At 36.7% G+C, this 20,199-nt stretch overlaps 1 non-coding gene across 1 annotated transcript; it reads right to left on the bottom strand.

Moving 5' to 3' along the window:
- Window positions 1-1,025: 1,025 nt before the first annotated feature.
- On the bottom strand, window positions 1,026-1,098 carry TRNAM-CAU (transfer RNA methionine (anticodon CAU)). The gene has a single exon. It is a non-coding gene; the product is annotated as a tRNA-Met (tRNA).
- Window positions 1,099-20,199: the final 19,101 nt, after the last annotated feature.

Here is a 20,199-nt window from a genome sequence, read left to right as displayed (position 1 = left end):
AAGATTTCTACATTCCAGATAATTCTTTTCTATTGATAGGATTCTCTGAAATGTAGAGATTTAATTTTTTTGAATGTTAAGTTGAAAGAAAGAAAGAAGAAAGAAAAGACGTTTATTTACAAAACTGTGCCATACATCACATCAGTTAAAACTAAGAGCTGGTTATTGAGGCGCTTCTTCCACCTGAGTATAAGCCCAACGCGCTTCAAGCAAAAGAAGTGCCGGAACAAACTGTCATGTGTGACACAACCCGAAAAAGGATCCCAGCTCAGCATTATGCTATAGAGTAGAGAGGTTTTTTTCTGGACCATAGGGACCATACATAACGTAATTCGTTTCACATGTCGGTCCGACCCTGTTGCCCGCGTGCGGTCGGCGTGAAGCTGAATTGATGGTTCACTCCATCGCCAGTGAAATGGTGCTTCAAAACGAATGACCTTTGGCCACAAGAAATTCACGTCTGATTAACTTTTACCTTCTAATATATCAAAGATTTAGACGACAGGGCAAGTGTGTTAATGTTCGGCTCAAAATAGCAAGAAAATATCAAGTTATTTTTAGGGTACAATATACGAGTATCTTATGCGTGTAGCTTTGAAGCCACAGAAATGGTAAATCTACGTAAATCCCTTCTTTAGACTGTGTATCTATTTTCATATCCATCAACTAAACTAAAATTATTATTCTTTAGCTACTAGCTTCGTCCTCATGATATAATTTATAGCCTTTAGCATTCGTGGATAAAGTATAGTACGCGACGGGTCGAGATAACAATCGGGCTGGGCACCACCCGCACACCCGCACGGTCCCCGCGCTAACCCGGTGCGGGATCCGTCTCATTTCCCGCTTGCCATCTCGACCTGTCACGTACTATAGCTATCTGTCAAAGAATTTCATAATTGGATTATTATTTCCGAAGATCACCCATACATAAAAACCTATAAACTCTACCTATTTATAATGTTGATGTAAATGATAATCATGTTAAGAAAAAAATAAAATTGTTGTGTAATTTGCAAAAACTTTGCCCCGGGTGAGGATCGAACTCACGACCTTAAGATTATGAGACTTACGCGCTGCCTACTGCGCTACCGAGGCCTCTTTAGACTTGTGTAAACTTACATACAATAGGTTTCATTCATAAAATGTAGAATTTATGGCAGTGACGTGTTTATCATAAAAGGCATACTGTTTACAATTTTATTCCACACCACTGCTTTAGATGATAGATAGGAGAAGTAACATAATGCATTTTTTTTTAACGTTACAGCACAGTTCAACAATTCTGTTGTGTTCTCTGCGGCATTACATTCAAAATGTCAACTGCAGCCCGTTTGATGCGGTGAGCGTGAATTTGTCACTTCATTAATATACTTGTAGTAAAATAAATCTAGTGTATAGTAAAATCTAGTCAAAATCTAGTAAAAAGTAGTCTTTAATAAAACGTTTTCTAAGCTTAACATATTTTCTACTACTTAGGCACTATCGGTCCGCCTCTGGGTCTATTGAAAATAACGACTCAATACAAGGAAGCTTCGCAGAATTATTGCTTGATTTTAAATTGTAGGCTTCCGAAGTAGCCCTTGCGTTCTCCCCAGCGCTTTCTACATAAACGTACTTAGTTTGGTTACAATTTGAATATTAACCAATCAAACTCAATAAAATTTTGTAGTCAGGTTCCAGAAACAAATGTCTGTGTGTGAGGTTTTCCAGATTTCTGTAAAAAATTGATATTTCAAAGTTAAACAGTTAAAGACAAGTGACAGTGTATGTAAGACAGTAGACATTTTTATCATCATCATCATCATGATGTACTGGCGAGCGCTATCAATCCAGACTGGGTGGTTAATCTAAGAATCCAGATTGGTAAATTAACCGAGACTGATAGCTTTTTACCATGCTCAAGACACAAAGGAAAGGGAAAGGTCAAAATTCGCCGTTGCAACGATTTTGGGGCAACGTTGCTAAATTCACACAATTAACCCTCCTGTCATGCAACTGGAATGTAATAGCTAATAAGTAGGTACATAATGGACTTGATGGCAAGCACCCCGGGCGCACTGACCTATGAAGTCAAAAATGGAACGGGTGCGCGGTAGGCGCTTATTGTATTTCGTTTCATTGAGCGTCATACATATTATCAAGTTCTTAAAAGGGAAAAAAAATCTTTTGTAGGTACGCGTTTGTATGTGACTCAACCGACGGGGCTGACATTTACGTACTTGACAATGAGAAAATTTTCACGAATTTACCTTTGCTAAAATTGTTTACCGGACTCTTGGTTGTCAGAAAAGAACAGTGAAAAATTCATTTTATTCATAACACTTGTAAAATGTATGGCTCTTTGCTAGATCTTTTATATTTCTGAGAGCAATGCGATTAATTGTTTCACGACTGTTTAGTACTAGATGTTTTAGAACGTTTATTTGTAACTGTAACTTTTACAATAGTTCAGCCCTAACTGATAAACTATCAAGCGGTTTAGATTACAGTATAGTTTTAAGTTTCACAAGCTTTTATTTAACTTGCCTTGTTAGTATAATATTAGTGAGGAAATCTGAGAGTTCTCCATAATGTTCTCAAATCTGCATTTGACTAGCGTGGTAGACTAAGGCCAAACCCTTCTCATTCTGAGAGGAGACCCGTGCTCAGGAGTGAACCGGCAATGGGTTGATGATTTTGATTATTTAAGACATTTATTTATCAACAAACTTTTAAAATCAACAAAGCAATAATTAATTACTTAGAAACTTTATATGAAACTAGCTTATGCTCGCGACTTCGTCCACGTGGACTTCACAAATTTCAAACCCCTATTTCACCCTCTTAGGGGTTGAATTTTCAAAAATCCTTTCTTAGCGGATGCCTGCGTCATAATAGCTATCTGCATGCCAAATTTCAGCCCGATCCGTCCAGTAGTTTGAGCTGTGCGTTGATAGATCAGTCAGTCAGTCAGTCACCTTTTCCTTTTATATATTTAGATATCATACATTAGCACAGTTTTCAAAAATATGAAAACAAACCAAAACGGAATTATTTTTGTTTGGAATAGTACGATCACAAAAGTTTTGGCTCACGTAAAAGACGGGTTTCATAGTCAATTTGAGAATAAAAGCGAGTGCCGGCAAATTATTATTACATCTGTTGTAAATGGACTCGGAATTTATGCCCTAATATCAAACAAAGGTGCCTTGAGAAGGCAAACATGTTATAAATAAAATTATGTACACAAATATAATTTATTTAAGAAATTCTTTTCTGTGTGTTTCAATAAAAAAACGATAATGTTAATAAAAAGCACGTGTAAGGGACCTTTGAATGTAAATATAGTACATTGGTGATTAATTTTATTCTAGCCCTTACTTATTTTCTAAGAAAATTAATAAAGTAAAGCTTCTCAAATGAGCCTTAACATTAAGTAAGTGCTGTATTAAATTAAAACTTTGCTTTCTGAGAGTTTGTAAATTAATCTAGGCGTGCTCGTCTCGACACGGCATCGCTCTTTATAATTTTTATAAATAAGAAGCTTTTATCTTTCTTAATTCTTTATCATCCTGTTGTCTTAAACATTTTCTACTCTAAGTAAATCAGTATTACTTAAAATTCCATTTCTTCTTTAATACGTTCCTAATTCTGAATACCTAGAAGTATTTTATTAGAAAATCGGAGCTCTGGTGTTTTTTATAAATAAACTAGCTTATTATTCCAAATTTCAGTCCGATTCATCCAGTAGTTTGAGCTGTGCGTTGATAGATCAGTCAGTCAGTCAGACAGTTAGTCACCTTTTATATTTAGAAGACTGTTTATATTATTTAAACTAGCTGACCCGATCGATCGATCGAACGATCGATTCAAATTTTTTAATATTTTTATTTAAATATCAATTCATTATCAGAAATTCTAAAATCCCCACGATTTAGGACTTCAGTACTTTGCAGCATCAGGATTGAAAAGTTAGGATCCGAAGTTCAATGATGTAGCCTATGCTTGGTACCTAAAATAATTTTGCATCATCCGCAGTTCCTGAAACATTATAGTTTAGGAGTGCTGTACCCTACATCATCAGGGTTGAGGAGTTGAGACTTGAAGTCTGAGAATAAAGTCGTTGCTTGGTACCTACAATATACTATCACTATGAACACTTCCTGAATCTTGATAACTCAGGCGGGCAGTAACCCTGCAGCATCAGGATTAAGGAGTTGAATCCAGAATTTTTTATGTGACCACCACGAAAACTTTTTTTGTTGATTTAAAAAAAAAAATTGCAAATCGGTCCAGAAACCTCGAAAAAATCGATGTAGAAAAAAGAACCACCTCCTTTTTGACAGTCGGTTAAAAACCGATGACCTTGAAATATTTACGGAACAATCTTTAAAATATCCCCTTTCTAACAAAAAAAGAATGAATGGAATCGGACTACGCGTTAATGAATTACAACTCGGTATACATTTTAACTTTCATCCCCTCTCCTACGGGAACCATGCTGAATTTCGGGATAAAAAGTATCCTATATTCTTCCTCATAGTATGACCTCAAATCGTACCAAGTTTCATTGGAATCCATTCAGTAGTTTCAGCGTGATGCGCGGCCGTGATACAGACAGACAGACGGACAGACAGACAGACAGACAGACAGATAGACAGACAGACAGACAGACAAAAATGAAAAAAATTACAGTTTTGGGTTCAGTATCGATTATAGAGTGCCCTCGAAAAAAAATTTTCAAAATATCTTCAATGTACAGAATTTGACCTGTTACAGTTTTATTATAATTTCAAAATATCTTCAATGTACAGAATTTGACCTGTTACAGTTTTATTATAAGTATTGATAAAAACCATGTCTGGTAACTTACACATGAAATTATATTATGGTATAGCTGCAATTGATTACATCAATAATGGTGACCTCCTTGGAGCAGTGGTGAGCTCTGTGGTCTTAAATAAGCGGGAGGTCCCAGATTCGATTTAAATTGTCTCTGATTTGGTCTGGTGGGAGGCTACGGTCGTAAGTAGTTACCTACTTACCGACAAAGCCGTCCTGGCAAGCGATTTGGCGTTCCAGTACGTTGCCGTGAAGAAACTAGAAAGCAATAAGCGGTATGGGTTTAATAAAAATCTTCCATGCCCCTGCCAAGTTAGCGCGCTTCTGTTTTACCCTGCATCATCACATACCACCAGGAGAGATCGCAGTAAGGGCCAACTTGTAATCGATAAAAAAATTCATTGCTATAACTACTCAGGGCAAATAAAGTTATTTATTTAAAGAGCTGTGTAGGAATATTTTTAAAAATAAAGTCTTTATGCACTAACATACAAAAAGTCTAAACGAGGTCAGTACTCATACAGAATGTATGCTCTATTTTTAAATTAACCTACAACCATTTATGTTTTAATGCTTTGAAAACGGGATAATATGATAATCATAAATCTAAAGAGTATAAAATTATAAACCACATTATCATGAATGAAAATAAATTACTATCTCTAGATGTAACTTGTAGTCAATTTACATACAACATAAAGTAGGTACTTACTTTATTTGGAACTTTTGAAAGAAACTGCAAATTCTAACCGTCTTGTTTTTATCTTTTATAGAAAATGCATTCCACATGCAAAAGTTTGAACGAAGATATAGGTTAGTTTTTTTCTCATTCTTGATATTTTTGCATTTCCGGAACCGATACAATTTTGCTTTATATGAAACTAGCTTATTCCCGCAACTTCGTCTTCGTGGACTACACAAATTTCAAACCCCAGTTTTACCCCCTTAGGGGCAGGATTTTCAAAAAACCTTTCTTAGTAGATGCCTAGTCATAATAAAAAGAAAGAAAGAAAGAAAATAAGTTTATTTTGCAATAGCTATCTGCATGCCAAATTTCAGCCCGATCCGTCCAGTAGCTTGAGCTGTGCGTTAACAGTCAGTTAGTCAGTCAGTCAGCCAGTCAGTCAGCTTTTCAGTGTACATATTCAGATGTAATTAATGTATTTAGTGTAGGTTAGGTGCTGGTACATTGCACTGAATTGAAAGGAGTAGTAAAGAGAAACAGCTTCGCTTAGTGTGAAAGATAAAAACATAACCCATAAAAAAATTCAAGTAGGTATTGGAACAATGTTTGAATTGTAAATAGAATCTGACAATACTTAAAAATGTATTTTACTAGATGATACCTATTGACTTTGTCTGTGATATAGGGTTTTAAAAATCCCGCGGGAACACTTTGCTTTTTTGGGATAAAAGGTAGTCAATGTATAGCTCCAGGATGCGTCTTTGTACCAAATAGATGATGCTCACAACTTCATCTAGGTGGATTGAGGTTTTTTTAAAGTTCTAGCTTATATCCATCCCTGGAATGCAAGCTATCTCTGTACCAAACTTCATCAGAATCGGTTAAACGAATAGATGCCCTGAAAATGTAGCAGACAGACAGACACTTTCACATTTATAAGATTAGTATCTACGAATAGTATAGATTCAAATTGCCTTAGGAAGTAACAGTAAACAGCTTTGTTTACAATTGTAGACATTTCATTTTAACTAGATAAGTAGATACTCGAACATTCAAGCCTTTAGGTCGCTAACTTTTTTAGCAAATGTTTGATTCCACACGTTTTGTAAAAGCACTCTAGAGATAATATAAGGCAGCTGAGACATCGTAGAGTATGTAGGATGTGTGTGTGAGAAGTTTTATTGGCTTTCCGTCTCTATTTTCACAAGCCACTAAAGTAAAACACATTTGGCAAGAGCTGGCGGACTATTTATCTAACTGCCCCTTCAATCAATTTTTGCACAGGATATATATTTTATTTAATTAACTGGTCAGGTGGTCCTATGTTTCTTTAGGATTTTTGATGTATATGCACAACTGGCTATGTACCTACTACGACACCGAAGACGCACTGCCGCTGGCGCGCGAGTGCAACTGTAATAAGACAGTAATAAACAGGTGTTTGCACAGTCCGGTCGTTTTACTCCATCTCAATTTTACTAGCTAACCCGCTCTTACTTCACACGAGTCATCATGATCAACCCATACCCGGTTCACTATAGAGCACGGGTCTCCTCTCAGTATGAGAATTGAGAAGGGTTTGCCCATAGTCCAAGTGCGGATTGGTGGACTTCACACCTATTTGAGAACATTATGGTGAACTTTCAGGCATGCAGGTTTCCTCCTTAAAACGCACATAATTCCGAAAAGTGAGAGGTGCGTACCCGGGATCGAACCCCCGACTTCCCGAACAGGAGGCAGATGTCGTAAGCACTAGGCTATCACGGCTTTTTCAAGAGTAGAAGTTTTGAAATTCCTTTCTTAGGGGCTTTGGTTATAGAGAAATATTCAAAATCTCAAATTTCTAGTCTTTAGCTGCTATGTTGCTGTATGTTGATGATTTAATCAATCTGCTTAACTTATTGAGTGTTGATGTATTGATGGACTAATTGTCTATTTTTGAAACAACTTTTTGTAGGCAGGCATTTTTGAATATTGTCACTCCCTAATTAATTTCCTTCTGGGTGTTTAAATATACAAATTTCATCAGGTGAGAGTATTTACAGTACCTATTTTGTAAATAGAGTTCGATGCCAAGTCACTGAAATAGACAAATTATACGAGCACGCTGGACGAGGTGTGCTATACAAAATTACTTTTATTTGTTGTGCCGATTCGAAGCGCTCCACCGAGTGTACCGGGAATTAGAATTGATACTTAGTGGTAAGTTGTCATCGTGTTGGCACTAACTTCCGTCGAGTACCTACGCTCACAATAGGATGCTCACTGTGGCAATCCACGCCAAAATGGTGAAAATTAAGTTACTTCGAAAACAGGTCAGCAATCGTAAGTCCAGCAAACTTGTATTAGTAGGGGTCAATGATGCCAAATAGATTAGTATAATATACAGTCCTTAATCTAAGAAATTAATCAAACCACAGTCACAAATTTAAAATCGCTCTATTCCTATAAGACTATCTATTCCTTTTAAAGAAAAATGTAATATTTTCAATGTTGGAAGTTGGAACACGAACAGAGTTTTGTCGGACATTCTTGATATACTTTTTCATTTCCGGAACATTCCAATCTAAGTTTTCTTAAAAGGAAATACTTTTACGACATGGCTTATTTAAAGTTGGAGTTTTTTTTATTTTCTTTTTTTTATTCAGATACAAGTAAGCCCTTGACTGCAATCTCACCTGATGGTAAGTGATGATGCAGTCTAAGATGATAGCGGGCTAACCTGGAAGTTTAAATAGTTGAAAGGCGGAAATATGGTGCAAACACAGGGATTACGGAAAATAATAATTGTAGAACAGACTGCAGATCTAGCATGAATTTGCGTTCTGTCATAGGACGGTGATAGGTATGAGGCGCCATTTCCACGGACGAGAGAATCTAGGCGATAATTTCGCCGTGTGACAAAATTCGACACAAACCCTATAGAGCTAGAAGAGTGTATCGAATCTTGTGACACGGCGATATTATCGCCGCGATTCTCTCGTCCGTGAAAATGGCGCCTCACTGTTAGGTATCCGTATATGACTGTGCGCGGGAATTGGTATTGCCCACAGAGTACATTAAATATAGGGGGCGGGAGATTATTTATTCATGGTAGATCTACTGGTGTTCACATCGATTATTAACACAATTTTTAATAAACTGGCCAATTCATGGCAGAATATTTCAGCACCCATTTGAAACGACACAATTTTCCTTTTACGTTTTAAATAAAACTGTGCATATGAATGCAAAATAGTCGGGTTAGCCTATTTACATAACATTCAAGCGAAGTTCAAATTTGCATATACCATGTAAAAGAGGCTGAGTAAATTTCGACAAGGATTATTTGCTTCAATGAGATTACTTTTACTATATTTTCGTCTTCCTTATGCAAAATTTGTTTTCAATAGATTTTTCTGTAAGTCCTTATTTAAATCGCTGAAACATAATTTCATTATTATTCAAGAAATGTCTAACAGCCGTACTCAGAGTCGCTAATCATTACTTAAGATTGAGTTAAAACGAGACAGATTTATGTGAGAGATCTCTCTCTCGTTTTCAGTAAACTTAAGTAACGATTACCTAAGCGACTCTGAGTACGGCTGTATATTAAATAAAATATGACTCGTAAATTCAACTGACTTGTAAAATATTAAAGCTACAGAGACTGTCCATACCCTGTTTTTATCTTAAAAGTATCTACAAATTATTATTATAAGAAGGACTAATGTTATTATGATGAAAGCTTTTGTGGTAAAAGATATATGATTTGTACGTATTGATGGTTAACCGAAAACAAACCTCTTATTCAGCCTGTAATGGATTACTTTATGGAATAATGGATGAAGAGGCTTAATAGATTTTATAGCAAAGGGATATAAATGGAAATTGCAATTTGTATAAGAAATTACGTGTCAGCCTATAGTGTGAATTGACGGACTTCCGATGTTTTCATTCGCTCTTAAACAAGCTTGCTTAAAAGGCACATACTATCTCCAAGAAGTTATATCGTATATCACGTAGGTACATATTATGAGAAAAAAATCCAAGTAAAATATCTAAACCGTAAGTACAAAGTTATGTAACTGTCATCCCAAACTGTGAATTTTCCACGCTGTATTTCTTGGCTGTTGTGTTATTTTACCACTCCAACATGTTACCTAATTATTTCGTTTGGTAATCAATCTTGTCAATAAGTTCTCCCAGTCTTGTGATTATGTTATTACACGCTCTAGTGACTGATCCAAATATTGGAGCTGACATGAAACGCAGCCTAGGTAAGCAATCATTATTATTTTTAGAGATCTTCGAAATAAAGTTGCTTTCCTCATTCTTTTTATTGAACTAATATTTCAATAATAGTAATTAGATTAGGCTAGATTTACTTTTTATAGTATTACTGGATGATGTCCGCGACTTCGTCCGCGTGGATTTAGTTTTTTAAAAATCCTGTGGAACTCTGATTTTACGGGATAAAAAGTAGCTATGTCCTTACCTGGGATTTAAGCTCACTCTGTAGCAAATTTCATCAAAATCGGCTAAACTGTTGGGCTGTGAAAAGCTAGCTGACAGATAGACAGACATACAGTTTCGCATATTTATAATATTAGTCAGGATTTTTGATAAAAATGATTTAAGTACTTAGGGTTAGGTGATACCCGCGACTTCGTCCTCTCCTTAAAAATCCAGAGATAAAAGTAGCTTAAGTCACTCTCTACGTCTTTAATTTTATCCATGCAAAAAATCACGTCTATTGTGCTCCGTTGCAGCGTGATTGAAGAATAAACTAAGAAACGCACTTTCGAATTTATAATATTAAGTAAGTTGTACTAACTAGTGATACATTTTTACAACTTATGTTAAAACTTCACCTATTAATATTGTAGCTCTCGACACTAAAGTTCAGACAGCTATTAATATAGAAGTAACGTTAAAGTTCATGTCTTCAAAGACACGTGACGTCAACAACAACATGCCCATGCTTTTAGAATTTGTAATACAAGGATGAAGTTATTCGGAGCGGAGCGAGCGTAGGAGCGTTTACGTGTTCGGTTAGAGTGACGTCGTATTCCATAGTGTAGTGCCTTGTGGCTTATTGTCACACCTTGCTGCCGTGGTGCTTTGAATCTGCTCAGGTTTTAATTTTCAGATTTAGTTTTATTATCCTATCACAGCTCTACAATAATATAAATATACCTTTAAAATGAAAAGTCCTTAATAACCGACTCAGCCCCAAGCCCTTGAACCGAGAAGTTCTAATAAGTTAAAGTGTTTTTGTAAAGTGGTGATAATAAAAAAAAATACCCGGCTGAGTTTGTTGTGGGCTCTTCTCAGACCTGGGCGCGTTTGAAACCCTCGTAGCTTGAGCTTTAAGTTCGCGTTAAAATTATTACCACTATATCATCATTTTACAAAATGCAAACCGACTATCAAAAAGCGTAATTATTTACCTACTTTGAATAAACATTTTGACTTTTGACTTTTTGAAGCTGAAATTTTGCACAGAGGTTCCCTTTATAATGTAGACAAGGAGTAAGGCTGGATTTTTCAAAATTACCACGGAAAAGGGAGTAAGGAGTGTTTATATTTAACTGTTTGTTCGTATTAACCGAGAACGCTGTAAAGACAAATTTCGGTTTCCCACTCACAAAACCTCATTCCTTAACAAAGGTGTTTGTGTCATGTCGGTAAAGATGACTCTATTATATAACTAGATGATGCCCGCGACTTCATCCGCGTAGATTAAGGTTTTTTAAAATCCCGTGGGAACTCTTCAATTTTCCTGGATAAAAAGTAGCCTATGTCCTTCCCCGGGATATAAACTAACTCTGTACCAAATTGCACCAAAATCGGTTGAACGGTTGGGCCGTGAAAATCTAGCAGACAGACAGACAGACAGACACACTTTCAAATTTATAATATTAGTATGGATAAGATACCAGGAGAGACAAGGAAATGTAATAATATAAATAAATTTAAGAATTAATTGCATGATATTTTAATAGACAAGACATTATAAAACATTAATGAATTTTTTCAACTTAGACATATTTGAATTTTACCATAGACAAAGACAAAGTGCGTCAATTAATTACCAATTTTTTTCTGATTTACTAATTATTTTGCATGCCTAATATGTAAGGTGAAACATTTCTACTGTAATAACATCTCATTGTAAAAATGTTTCCGAAAATAAAGAATCTTGAATCTTGAATATTTACACTGAGCAAAGTCGCGGCCGGCCGCTAGTAATAATTAATATTAGTTCAACTATCATAATTAACAATTATACATGCAAAGGATATAGAACAAAGGAAGCATTAATTATCACATTGAATCGGCTTGTCAGCGATAAATCATCGCGGTCCCTAATTGCAATATCATTGATATGCCAAAATTTCAATTTAATAACTGCTGTAATATATAAGTTGGACAATATTTCTCTAATTAACATTTTAATTAACTAGCTGGTTGCCAAATAGGTTTAAAAAAATATTGATTACCAATATTGGTTCCATGAGAATTCTTTGATTTTCCGGTATGAAAAGTCTGTCATTCTCAACTTTAACCATATTTATGCAAAAAACCGCGCCCATCCGTAACTCCGTTGCAGTGTGATTGAAGGACAAACCAACAAAGAAATACACTTTCGCATTTATAATAATACGGGTGGGAATTCCGTACAAGCCAGGGAGTTAAGGATAAATCGGATGTTACATATTGTAGCGGACTTAAGCGGACAAGACGAGGAAGATTACCACAGCATATTTCTCTAGTTTTATTTTAGTTTTAAATGGTAACTCCCTACTTTAATAGTCTAATATGTTCGAGAAAATTATCTAATATCCTCATTTATCCCAAATTATCTAAATTCCTCAAAACTCAGTTTAAAGTTTGGTATCATCGTAAAGTAGGTTTATTTACAAATTATATTTTTATACAGTCACGAGAGGTGCACACTTTAAATAATATCTTCAGAAGAAAGGCAAATTAAAAATAACGAATACCGTTGAGCGAGGCGACGCTAAAGTCTAAACATAAATAATAGCTCCTCATTTACCCTCGAGGACCATAAAGACAAGGCATTTTCTTAAACCTCCAAGCGTTGAGTTCGTCGACCAAAATTCGACAAACAAATGCTCGAGTTTATTTCAAAATTCCTGAGAAATATCTTCTCTTGTGTAGTTTTGCAGCTTGAGCACAATCAGTGTCATAATATTACATCGACCCTTGTAGGATGACGCCATTTTGTTGAAAAGAGTTTTTGACGCTGTCTTGAGTAAAATAGCCCCAAAAGTGAAACGTAGTTAAATGGCTTTTACTATACATGTGTCCGCTATAGCTTAACTTAACTGAAAACCGCTGCCGTGCCTATAGCGTACCGTAGCGTTATTGTCGTAGCTAACAACGGTTATCAGCTATCATCTATGACGAACCACCTGACAACGCAACACTGCCAACTGGCAACTGACAATGCATTGTTTGGTTTTTTGGTAACTAGAAACGCAATAATTATGCCTTCTCTTTCTTTCTTTCACTGAAAGCTGAGAAGGAGCGGTTATTGGCTTCCGGCTTAGTAACTAAAAACTTGGTAAACCAAAGCCGACCTTATCTCTATTATGCTAAGGCTTAACTGTACAAGTACTTGTCCATTACACTTTGATCTATCAATCTTAATACAGTTAGCCTTAGAATAATAGAAATAAGGTCCTCTTTGGTTTATCAATCTTCGTGAAATGTTTTTGGTTAACTGGACTGTGGCAAACTATTCGTGCAGGCGTCCACTATAGTTTGACCTATGTGAATGATCAAATTAAACTTTGCTGCTATGAACTTAAGGTTGTGATTACTTCACGATATTCATGAAAGTAAAATTGGTTTTATTTTAGTGAATATGCGCGCGCTAGCTATACAGACGGTATTGATACGGCAGCTAGCTTAGTTAATACTACGGAAACCACTGCGCGTTGCGCATATTAAATTAGTTGAAACACAACTCTGATACCGATATTCGGCAACGGTTATCAATATCGGTATTGAAACTAAATAACTGTTGATTAACTGTTGCCATAAATAGCCAATAACGCCCATTTTTAGCTTTTACTACATTACATTTGTTGAAAGATTTTTACTATCTTTTATCCTGTAGGAGTCGATATATCTTTCTCACGGCTTTTACATCGCTTTGTTGATGAAAAATTCACAACAAAGCGCAGTCGCACTGATAATAATGGTACCGCTGCTGGGAGATTATTTGATGACTCCATCGAAATCCATCAAAAAATCGAAACACCTCGCAAAACCTTTTAGTATTTCGTTATTTTAGCATAGTGTTTTGGTTGCTTTGATGAGAAGTACCTACCATATTTCAATTAATGACTTTTGTCAAAAGCACTCACTCGCACTTGTAACGAACATAGCCTACATACAACATAGGGACCTTAAAAAAAAAAAAAAAAAAAAAAAAAAAAAAAAAAAAAAAAAAAAAAAAAAAAAAAAAAAAAAAAAAAAAAAAAAAATTAAAAAAAAAAAAAAAAAAAAAAAAAAAAAAAAAAAAAAAAAAAAAAAAAAAAAAAAAAAAAAAAAAAAAAAAAAAAAAAAATTATGTATATAATTTTTTTTTTATCAATGTAAGTCAGTCAGTCTAGTCGGTGCATGAGAAATTCGGTTTTTATTTAGGTTTTCATACGGCCGCCAGTCAATGTAGTCTATCGAGGAAAACTGTCTCTAGTCGGTTGGAGCCTGCGGACCAGACGGTCGCGGGAGTTAGAATCAAAATCAAACACTTGACATTAGTTTTCTCTACTGCGTTGGGCCACAGTTCGAACACTTATGTGAAAGAACAAATTCCCTTATCATTGCAAGGGGTGGTCCGCGAGGGCTGAGCAATTAACTGGTGGTCGACCATATGGCTTCTTGTGTGTGAGTGTAATGGAAGTGCGAGCACTTAACGTTCGTAGACTCTAACACGCTGACGAGGACCATAGTGGTAGACACCTATAATGAGTAGAGGCGAGGCGGGACATGCGCGCACTAAGGTGCGTGCAGTCTAGCGCTCGTGTGGTGGAAATATTTGTGGAAATGGGTGCTTGCATTAAGTGCTCTTATGGAGGAAGACATAGTCTTCAATTAAACAGGTCTGTGAAACTATAATGAGTAGAGGCGAGGCGGGACATGCGCGCACTAAGGTGCGTGCAGCCTAGCGCTCGTGTGGTGGAAATATTTGTGGAAATGGGTGCTTGCATTAAGTGCTCTTATGGAGGAAGACATAGTCTTCATTTAAACAGGTCTGTGGAATTATAAAATAGTTGAATGATATGGAGGTGAGGTTGTCTAAGACGGTAGACGTGCTTGTCGGTGGCACTTTGCACTATGTCTATCGCTATTTTTTCCCTAAGGTGCAACTAGTTGAATGATATGGAGGTGAGGTTGTCTAAGACGGTAGACGTGCTTGTCGGTGACACCTTGCACTATGTCTATCGCTGTTTCACTAAAGGAGAATAATTGGAAGAAAGGAACGACCAAGCGGTCAATGTCCTAATGCCGAATCAGTGTTGCGCGTGTTGGGTCCGCTGCGCCATACATTGAATGCTACCACTAAGTGGAAAAAAGGGGTAAAATACAGGGATTTACTGGCATAGCCAGAGGTTATACACTTATGTAAATACAAAGTCTCAAAGCAGGGTGCTATAAAATGAACGCAAGAGCGGGCAGGCATGCACATGATCGTACGTGCTGTCTATTAGAACACCACTATGGTAGGTGGAAACATGGGAGCATGGCTCTATTGTAAACCAAGTTTGGAATATTATAACTTGAGAGCATAGCTCTTATTACTTACAAGCCAGTTTAAATAGATGGTGCAATTATAAATATTATCCAAATATCAATATTTCGTTGGAAAGCGCGTGCGGCATCGCTTCGACCCCATCGGTCGGAACGGTGTGTGTGCTCGCAAATGGTTACGTAATAACGTCCGGATTGTGGATTGAGTAATAACTCAACCGACGTTATAAAAATAGATAATATAATCTATCTAATTAAACTTATGTGCTGGACGACACATAAGATTTATACTCAAGTAAGAAAATTTGAGAATGGGACCACTTTAAGTACAAGGATACTTTTCTTATGTTATAGGGGCGATACTTCTAAAGTCTAAAAGCGATTCATGATTGATCTGGTAATGTGGCTGCTTAGGCGAGGTGAACCGCGCGTCCTTTAGGATACTCGGTAAATCCTTGCTTGAGCTGGCAGACGGAGTTGTACTCTGTGTTTACTTTCGATCTATTTGCTGGTATACGTTGGAGTGCGTTGGAAGATGATTATGCGAAGGAGAACCCTAGTGCCATTAATGGCGCCACTTGGCGCTTTGTGAATCCTTTGCTGAGCTGATTCTAGCATACTTTAATAACTACCGATCACAGAGGGCAGGTAATACTGCTGTTCTGTTTGTACTCTGACATTCGTTGGAATACTTAACCGCCTTATGGTGGTTAGTGAATACACGCATAATACATAAAGCAACTTTAGCGTTCGAGAGCACTTTAGCGAGAGAGGAACATAGCACTCTGGTGTTTGTGCATCCTACCTAAAGGAGAGCCTAGCGCCCAGTGCTTGTGAATCTTTTACTATAGTGATTTTTAGCGTACACAAATAAGTGATGACTTATCACTTGAGACCGAGCACTCTGAGTGCTAAATTACAAGGGTATGTGTGTAAAGGGACACGTTCCTTACCTATTGGGCTACGCATGTGTCTGAACATTGAATTGAATTGACTAGAGACACCAGATAGGTCTGTTGATCTCTATGTTACCCTAATATTGCTTGGAGCGTTGCATTCTTCTGATGGCTATTTATAAATAATACATAAAGCAACTTTAGCGTTCGAGAGCACTTTAGCGAGAGAGGAACATAGCACTCTGGTGTTTGTGCATCCTACCTAAAGGAGAGCCTAGCGCCCAGTGCTTGTGAATCTTTACTATAGTGATTTCTAGCGTACACAAATAAGTGATGACTTATCACTTGAGACCGAGCACTCTGAGTGCTAAATTACAAGGGTATGTGTGTAAAGGGACACGTTCCTTACCTATTGGGCTACGCATGTGTCTAAACATTGAATTGAATTGACTAGAGACACCAGATAGGTCTGTTGATCTCTATGTTACCCTAATATTGCTTGGAGCGTTGCATTCTCCTGATGGATATTTATAAATAATACATAAGCAACTTTAGCGTTCGAGAGCACTTAAGCGAAAGAGGACCATAGCACTCTGGTGTTTGTGCATCCTGCCTAAAGGAGAGCCTAGCGCCCCAGTGCTTGTGAATCTTTTGCTAGAGAGTGATTTCTAGCGTGAGTACTTTATCACTTACAAGTAAAATACAAAAACCCAGCATTAGCGTTTGAAGACACCTATGCGAGAGACGACCATAGCGCTCTGGTGTTTGTGCATCCTGCCTAAAGGAGAGCCTAGCGCCCCAGTGCTTGTGAATCTTTTGCTAGAGTGATTTCTAGCATGGACTACTTTATCACTTACAAGTAAAAATAATAAAATGCAACATACCTTCACACAATGGATTGAGGTCAGGCCTGCGATTATAACTTGCTTCGGCGGTATCGTAGTGCAAGCCGCTCATCCTTGAGATCTCTAAGATCATTACACTCATTCACACACAAAGGATTGAGGTTAGGCCTGCGTTTATAGCTTGCTTCGGCGGTATCGTAGAGTAAGCCACTCATCCTTTAGATCTCTAAGAGATCGATATACCTACACCACACCACACTACACAAACCATTTACAGTGGAACACGCCACTATAAAGTATGCTTGCATGCGCCGTGCTATCTCATGAGAGGAACGCACCTCTCCTAACAGTATGCTTGCATACATTGCGCTATCCCTTGAATGATGACGCGTAGTGGGGGGGGAGCTCGTGTTCGTTGGTATTTTATGTTCTTAATGTGATAGGATACCAAGGGAAGGCAGAAGCTCACCGTTGAAGGCGCGGCGGAGCTTTCAACCATCATTCACTCCTAACCCCTTTTACACGAACTGGAGTGAATGGTGCCATTACACAGGGCTTCTTCTTCCTACAGTAGGAGGAAGAGCTTACATTTAGGTTTACACACGTTGAGTATGGGTACTAATATTATTACACTTCTTTTAATACGTCTCAATTGCTGAACCCACATCTTAAACCCCAATGGTTTAAATTCTATACCCGAACACGGTAGACATTTGGTATTCAATACGCGAACAACTGAATGATCGACCAGACAACTCCTATACACGAACGCACGTTCCAAAATAATGTGTTAGTTTCTATGCGTGAATACATACCTTCAAAGCCCGAACACCTACAGTCATTTGAGCATTCAATACGTGAATGCCCACTTCCCCTGCTCATACCCCGTAAGGTCCGTTAGGTCTGATGAACTCACTATTTCTGATACTCTAAACGTCCTTGGGTTATTGCGTTCACAACATGTTAAAAGGTTTCTACTGTTAGATGATACGCGTGCCACTAAAAGATATGAAATAGGAAGCGTATTCTTTAGGTAGATCAGTATATGAGGTAGGGTAGATTCATTAGGTAGGCCTCGGTATAGTTACACACTGTAGCAAAAACAAACCATCCAATTTTTTAGTTCCCAATATTTTAACTTTATTTTTGATCGCACAAGCTTAGAATATTTTCCTATAATATTTCCGAATATGAACCAGCTTAAAGTTTTACGGAATAAGTAGGTACCTATGCTATGTTCTAAATTTTTTCGACGCTTGCTGATTAGATACTCCACGTACAGAGTAAAACCAGCTTTAACTCTGCTTGAATCAAAGTCTGTATAAACTTCATGTTGATCGTATTATACAAAACAATTAATTACTTTGAGAAAGCTTTAAGTAGCTAAAAATTAAATCTTCAGTAATTTATCCAATAGTTTGAAATATTGAGATATTTCAAGCAAATAGGATAAATTTTTAAGATCCAATAAACATTTTTTTGCCTTTGGGAGCAAAAAAATACCCGAATGAATTTCTCTAGGAAAAGTCTTGGCGCGTCGTTTATTAAAATAACTGCAAAGTAGGCAGTTGCCTGAGGCTGGTATACATTATTATATATATGCTATCTTTATTAAAATATGACGGTAAGTTTCTTCAAGTTTTGCAAGAACTAAGTGTAATATAAATATAATATTTTTGTTAGTGTGAAGTAGAGCTACTAGTAATGTAAATAACTTAGATTTGTTTAACCCTTTTCCAAAGAAAAATCAAGAGATCCTATTGACACACATCCATAGTTTAGCAACGTAGCACATCCCTGGTAGAAAGCTAGCCTTAGCTTTGGAGGAAATACTCACATAAGACCCATAGTTTCATAGCTCAGCTTTAATCTAGCTTACCATTTAGGTACATTGCACATTTCTGATGGAAAGGCAGCCTTATTTCTTCAAATGTATTATAGTGGAAGTCTACAATCGAATGGCACTTAGCTCGAGCAATTGAGTCGACTTCTCCGATAGGATAAATATACAATGCAATTTCAATTTGCAGGAACGTGGAAACTGCTATAGTCCGATTTAATCGAGTTAAATACTATTTAAGACTTGAGAGTATGAAACATTTCTTATTGGATTACGAATATTTTTTTTTTTTTTTTTTTTTTTTTTTTTAAATTTAAAAAGAATATTAGTCATTTTAAATGACTAATATTCCCCTTTCCTCTCCAATTAAGCGTCAAGCTTGTGCTAGGAGTAGGTACGACAATAGTGCAACGGGCGGGGTTTGAACCGTCGACCTTTCGGTTTTCAGTCCACTCCTATACCAGTTGAGCTATTGAGGTTCTAATTTATTTTTAATTGTGTACAGTTTTAATATTTTATTTTTGACTAGCTGATGCCCGCGACTTTGTTAGATTCTGAAAAATCCCGTGGGAACTCTTTGATTTTCCGGGATGAAAAGTAGCCTATGTCACTCTCCAGGCCTTTATACATATTATATACCCATGCAAAGAATCACGTCAATCCATTGCACCGTTGCGACGTGATTGAAGGACAAACCAACAAACAAACACACTTTCGTATTTATAATAAGGGTACTGATTCATAATGATTATTAACACTTCAATGGTTTAAAATTTCATAGAGGTAGTTCAATTTATAAGAGGTCTTTTATCTGGAAAAAATGTACCTACCTACTGTTTAATTTACGATGATGACGAATCAGTAAGTTTATTTTTTTAGCATATATTTTTTAAAACTTGATGTAACTCAGGAGCTTTGCTCAGTGCAAGGCTCCGGAGACAGGATGTGGCTATCTATTGGCATTTGAATAAAGTAATACTCAACTTCAAATAAACTTTTTGCATTGTGCCCATTTTGATTATAACCCTTTCCACGCCATTGTTCGTCGGCAACAAATTCTCTTGTATAAGGCACATCAATCACTGTCGACTGTTGTGTGATATATGTATAGGCGGAGCAAGAGAAATGGCCTCAAAGGCGTTACTTCGAATAGTTCTAACAGTTCGTGAAAGTCATAGATACATACATGTTTATATTATTACAGCTAATAAGTTTCTTCATTACACAGTCACGGATGTTTGGCCTACACAATATAATAATATGTATATCGATTAGGTCTTAGATTGGTTCTGATTATAATCTCATCTCATTAAACGAATCCAAAACTTCCTGAACAGTTTT

The sequence above is a fragment of the Maniola hyperantus genome, chromosome 17 (genome assembly GCF_902806685.2).
Source record: "Maniola hyperantus chromosome 17, iAphHyp1.2, whole genome shotgun sequence".
Classification (NCBI taxonomy): domain Eukaryota; kingdom Metazoa; phylum Arthropoda; class Insecta; order Lepidoptera; family Nymphalidae; genus Maniola; species Maniola hyperantus.
Note: the sequence above shows the minus strand (reverse complement) of the source record. Positions and strands in the feature narration are given on the sequence as shown.